The sequence below is a fragment of the Vicugna pacos genome, unplaced genomic scaffold (genome assembly GCF_048564905.1).
Source record: "Vicugna pacos unplaced genomic scaffold, VicPac4 scaffold_19, whole genome shotgun sequence".
Lineage (NCBI taxonomy): Eukaryota > Metazoa > Chordata > Mammalia > Artiodactyla > Camelidae > Vicugna > Vicugna pacos.
Genome location: NW_027328740.1, coordinates 25748928 through 25754927, shown reverse-complemented (window position 1 = coordinate 25754927; position 6000 = coordinate 25748928). Strand labels below are relative to the sequence as shown.

Here is a 6000-nt window from a genome sequence, read left to right as displayed (position 1 = left end):
GTTAGGAGATCTTTTTTAATAGCCAGAGAATATAGTCATAAATATATCTATTAATGTATTTATGCAAGAACATTTTTAAAGATTTTTTTATTATAAAAAGTTTCCCCCCAAAATTGAAAATGAAAGAACAATGGAATTAAAAATCATCTGTACCTTAATTATACATAAAGAATCATAAAATCCTTCTAAACTTTTTTTGTTCAAATGAAGATATTTTTCCCTTCCAAAAAGGAAAATTATCATTTCACATTTTTTTACTTTCTCCTTTTATTATATATTCCATATCAATAAATATAAATCTTTTAAATCCCTTTTAATGGCTGTTTAACACTATATTGAACAGATATGTAAATAGTCCTAGGTTTCAGAAATTTAAAAAATTGTCATTACAATACCACTGCAAAGAATATTTTGGTGTTTCTATTTTTAGTTACTAATTTGGACTAAAAATTAACAAGTTTGCTTTTCTTCATCTAAAACATTGGTTATTTTACGAAGGAACTGTAAGGATTTTAAATAACTTTTCAGTAATTTCAACAAAGAAATTATCTTTAAGGCAAAAATGTATGATGGATTGCAAATCTATTTTTATTATATCTTCACTTTTACCAGTGTGACATATGTGTGTGTTTACACAAGTGCTTTAACTACCAGCAACGTAAGAAAAATCTGTGTACTAAAAATGTGAAAATACTTTCCCGGTTTGTGTTTTCATTCTCCCAATGTAGGTTTTGGATGACAAGCTTGTATTTGCAAAAGTACACCCCCTGTGGGAGGTGTTCTGTACATACGCTGAGATACTGCACATAATATTGCCTCTGAAGCCCAATGATCTGAAAACCCGGTCCTCAGCCTTTGATAACTTGAGATGTTTTATGAAAATCCTCCAAGTGGATGAAAGTATCAACAACCGGAACAAGAGCTTTTCTTTGCCCTATTTGAGAAGAGCTCCGTGAATGACTTTTATATTCAGCATAGAGATACATTCTCCAATCCAACCACCAGAAACCGCATTGTAAGTCTAAACCGAGTTTAGCTGCTGTCTTGGGGGTGATTTAGAACCTGCTGTTGAATTATCAGTGATTTGGTTTGGTTGGTTTGATTTGGTTTTTAAAAGCTGCCCATAAAAAGGAAAAAAGAGAAAGAAAAGAAATATGCCTACAGATTCCTGTTAGGATAGTAAACAGTGGCTGGTTAGTTACCTTGTATAAACCACAAGCTCTCTTAGAACATTTTTAGGTTTACTTCATCCTTTCTCAGATCAAGTATCAAGTAAGGGACAGTGTTAAAAAAAATTCAGGATTAACAGGTTTGTGAGCTCCAGGATTTGCAAGGCAGCTTTCCCTCCCCATGGTGTAAGTCAAATGGCAGAATTGAAATAAAGCACCTCATGTATCCTCCGGTGTTAACAGGAAAAGGCTAATCTTCTTGACCTTGTTTCTTCCTGGGTAAAATGAAGATAATATATCAGGAGGCGACAAGCTCATTTAAGGCAGGAAGCATGTTGTCTTGTTCACTGCTGAATCTCAGGCACTGGGAAGGCTGAGTTTAACGAGCGAATGAATGAACGAACTGTACTTCCCCCACAGTTACCATGTGGGACAGTGAGGATTAGAAGCTAAGAGCATAGACTCTAGAGGGGAGGGCACAGCTCAAGTGATGGGGCGCATGCTTAGCAAGCATAAGGTCCTGGGTTCAGCCCCCATCACGTCCTCTAAAATAGACATATAACCCTAATTACCTCCCCTCCCCCACCAGAATTACCTTATTATCTCCCCACCACCAAAAAAAAAAAAAAAAAGAGAAGTGGCCAAGAGCGTAGACTCAAGCTGGAACACCTGTGTTGGTTTCTCGCTGTCGACCTTGTAAATGTCATTTACCCTCTGTGTCTATCAAGTTCCTCACCAATAAAATGGGGATAATTGTAGTACCAACCTCGTAGAGATGCTATGGGGATTAATGAATCTGTGTCAGTGATACAACAGCCCTGGCTTATATTAAGTACTATGCATCTGTCAGCTCTTTTCATAATTACTGACAGATGTTATTATCGACAAAAGACGTATTAGTTCTTTGAAAGAGAAATGCATGTTAGACCATTTCATTTATCACTTTCTGTAATTCAGGCTTTTCCCTCTGAAATAACATTTTATGTCTGTGCACTAGAAAGCCACAGGGCTTTCCAAATTTCATCTGTCTGGGTTCTTGTCATGATGGCAATACTGCAGATTGCTGACATTTTTTAGGGACTCCGTCTGAGATGACAGCAACCCCTCAAATTTACGAGCGCTTCTCTAACTGATAACATCTCGCTAGAAATGAAGTTTTTATAATGTAACAGCTTCAGATGCTTAATGATGCCATAAATGCAAGGATGTTATATCTAAGCTCTTTAAATAAATCTTGTCATTGAAATAAAGGAAATACTATATTATAGCCCTCTATGACTTTGTTATCTTTGCTATCTGTTTATCTGACTCTCTAAGACCAAAGAAAGCAAATACTAAGATTGATCATTACTACTGTGTGGTACACGTATTTGTGGATGAAGACAATATTGAAATGCACTGTTTAAGATATTAAAATGGACATTAAACAGCTTCTTGATGCACATGCATGAACAGAACAGGGAGCTGGGTGCAGGGAGCAGACACTGAGCTTCCTGGATTAGAGACCCAGCTTAGCAGTCCAGCCCAGCAGTCCACATGTTTCATATTTATGTCCCAGCAAAATTAGCAGTGAGAGTCTTAAATGAACTTTGGGGACACTTGCAAACAGCTGTCATGATTACTAATGTGGGACACCAGGATTCTACAGTGTTTATTTGGCATCTGTGCATAACCAGTTCTTTTCCACTAAAGCTTCTTGTAATTGCTGGTCCCACATCCAGGTTGAGGAATCATCTCATGTGGTGTTTGGGAGGGAGGTAAGTGGAGTCAGGACCCTTGTTAAGGCTGGGTGGGTAATAATCTGGTGCTAGTACAAGAGAAAGGAAAGTAGGTCAGGTGGGAAGGAGAATGACTGGATTTAAACTTTGTTTCTTGAGTAAGCTAAATATATGACATCATGTCAAGTTACTTTGTTGTTTATATTCCATTTGCTGTCACCAAATAACTACTGAATTGTGGGGACAAAAATGCCTGGGTTTTAGAATTGACCCTGCCCCTAACCTGCCAGAGTCCAGGTTCCTCTGGGTGCCCAAAGAGGGGGCTGGACCATCAGGTGTCCCTCCACTGCAGCAGTTTGGGCACTTGGGTGGCCTAGATTTTTGCTGTGGAAGACTGGCCCGGTTGTAGGACATTAAGCATCTGCAAGGTGGTCCCAGGACTGTGACATCTAAGCGTTCCTTTCCACCCACGTTTGCAAATGACCCTCAAGGGGTTAATATTAATCCTGGGTGAGAATTATGAAAAATTATATGGTACCTCCATCCCTCCTGGCAAGTGAGGGCCCCTTATTTACAAATGACCATGAAGTATTAGCACCAGATTTTATCAACAGAACATGTGAACATTTTGTGACAGTGACACTCACCTGTTTGCTTCTGATTCCCAGTGCCACTTCAACCTCCATCAGAGGACTTCAGCTGCCCCAGCGATCAGGGCCTTCTGTACAGGGAATGGGCTCCTCCTCGAAGCACAGACAAGCAGCAGCCCTTAGGTCTCATCAGGTGAGCTGTTGTGGAGAGCACTCCAGTGGGAAGGGCTCAGGGTTGTCCTCATGGCATCTGAGTGTGACAGTCCTCCAAGAGTGTTAACAACCAGGAAGCTCACAGGAGCTCTGAACTTCGTTGCCCCAAGTTTTTACTGCAGGCTTTATTACAAAGCCATGATTTATTGGGTCACTACCGACATGGCTAATCCAAACCCTAACTGTAAGTCAAACCTTTCCTTAGCCCTAAACTTTGAGCCCCTTCCTCTCCTGGTGGCCACTCACTTGTCACAAAGCTTAAAGCCCCACTCCTCTAACCACATGGTTGGTGTCTCTGGCTGGCCAGTCCCCATCCTGAGTCATCTCATGAACACAAGCCATCCAAGGTTCCACCATGAATAGCATAGACACTCCTATCTTGGGAAATTTGGAAGCTTTAGCGGTTGCTGCCTAGGAACTGGGAAAAAAGACCTACCAAATTCTTCATTAAATAGGAGTAAATGTTATATTTCATTTAAATTATAAAATAAGAGAGAAATTCTCACTGCTTTTCTGTATCTGCTGTTCGACACCGTTTCACTACACCACGTGATTGTAATGTCGTGCTCAGCATGTGTCTTCTCAGAGCACCAGCGCTGGCTGCTCCCCGGGAGCTTATGCTGTTTGGGCAAGGCTGCTGGGGGGATACAGGCCAAGGACAACCGAGAAAACAAAAATAATCGGGCAAATAAGGAAACAATGTCAGATTGAAATGAAGAAATAACACAGTGTTGAGATGGGAGTCTTGGGGGGAAGTGAGTTAAGAAAGTTATCTTTGAGTAGGTTACATGTGAGCTGAGATGGTGAAAAGGAGGCTGGAATTTGAAGATCTGGGAAAAGTCACCCATGGAATAGAGGCAGCTTGTCTATTGGCCCTGAGGCACAAATGTGCTCAGCAGGTTTGAGGAGATACTGGAGCCAGCGCTGGTGAGAGTGATGAGACGCGAGGTTTAGAAGGGCATCAGGAGCACGGAAAGGAGTGTAGACTCTAAGCGCAGTGAGAAGCAGTCATGATAGCTTAAGCACTAAAGTAATTTTCTCTCACTCACATTTTGCAAAGATAATGTGGAGAATGTATAGCAGGGACTCAGGAAGCAGGGAGGCCAGGTAGGAAGCTCTTGGATTGGGCCAGATGAGAGATGGTGGGAGCCAATGAGGAATGCGTTTGGGGAGTGGGGCTGACAGGATGCAGTTATGGGCTGGCTGTGGATGGTTAGGAGAAGAGGAGGGTCAAGGTAGCCCCAGGTCGGTCTGGAGCCAGGTGTCTGTTCTTTCTTTTCTCAGTGCCCCATGCAGTTGCCCATCTACTTGGGCAAACCTCTTAACCTTCAAAGTGAGGGTTTTAAAACACTGAAGTCTATTTGTTGTTTCACATTTTATGGAAAGATTCAAACATGTACAGAAATAGAGAGAACAGTACAGCCAGCCTGCCTGTATCAGTCACCCAGCTCCAGAATTATAAACTCAGAGTCACTGTTGTTGCATCTTTCATCTCCATCTCCTCCCCTCCCCCACTATGGGGTCATTTTGAAGACAATCCTACATAGCTTAACCTTTCATTAGTGAAATGACAAGGTCTCTTTCAAATAAAATTGGAATATTCTTTTTTTTAGGGTTACAAAATAATTCCCTGCTTGTCACAAAAATACACTTTTAAGTAGTTTTGGGGTTGAAATCAAGATCCAGACAAGATTCAGACATTGCAGCTAGCATATCTCTCAAGTGTGTTCTAATCTATAATTTTCCTGTTTCTCATTTTCCTTGAAATTGCTGAGGGGTTTCTCTATTTCCTGTTTGGCTGATTTCATTCTCCCCTATGGTGTTAGACTTGTTTCTCCATCCTATGTATTGGCTTTAGCTAAGTGATTTAATCCTCCCCTAAAAGCTTGGTCTGATTGAGGTTCAACTTTGTGCAAAAATATTTTTTATGTGAAGTTTTGTACTCCTGTCATAAGGTACATAATATTACAGTTGACTCTCTTTTTTGTGATGACAGCAGCCAAAAATGATTGTCACCCGGGATCATTATTTCATAAGGAATTTTATTTCATGTGGTCATACTCTAATTTCCTCCCTCAATTATCAGCAGGATCAGTCACGAAGAGGCACTTTCTCCTTAACCCGGGTTATCCTTTAGAACACAGTTTTAAAGGAGGATATTTGTTAATATGTAAATATTTAAAATTGATAATTTTTTTTTCTTTTTAATTTTTTTTTCTAATGGAGGTACTGAAGATTGAATCTAGGACCTTATGCATGCTGAGCACACACTCTGCCACTGAGTGTACCCAATCCCAGTTGAGATTCATA

General features: G+C 40.5%; 1 long non-coding RNA gene across 2 annotated transcripts in view; it reads left to right on the top strand.

Moving 5' to 3' along the window:
* The first annotated feature begins 921 nt into the window (after window positions 1-921).
* LOC140693351 (uncharacterized) overlaps window positions 922-6000 on the top strand; it is a 50469-nt gene continuing 45390 nt past the window's right edge. For both annotated transcript variants that reach the window (XR_012069108.1, XR_012069107.1), the window contains exons 1-2: window positions 922-1015; window positions 3556-3670. This is a non-coding gene — a long non-coding RNA (uncharacterized lncRNA). The remainder of the gene's footprint in view (window positions 1016-3555; window positions 3671-6000) is intronic.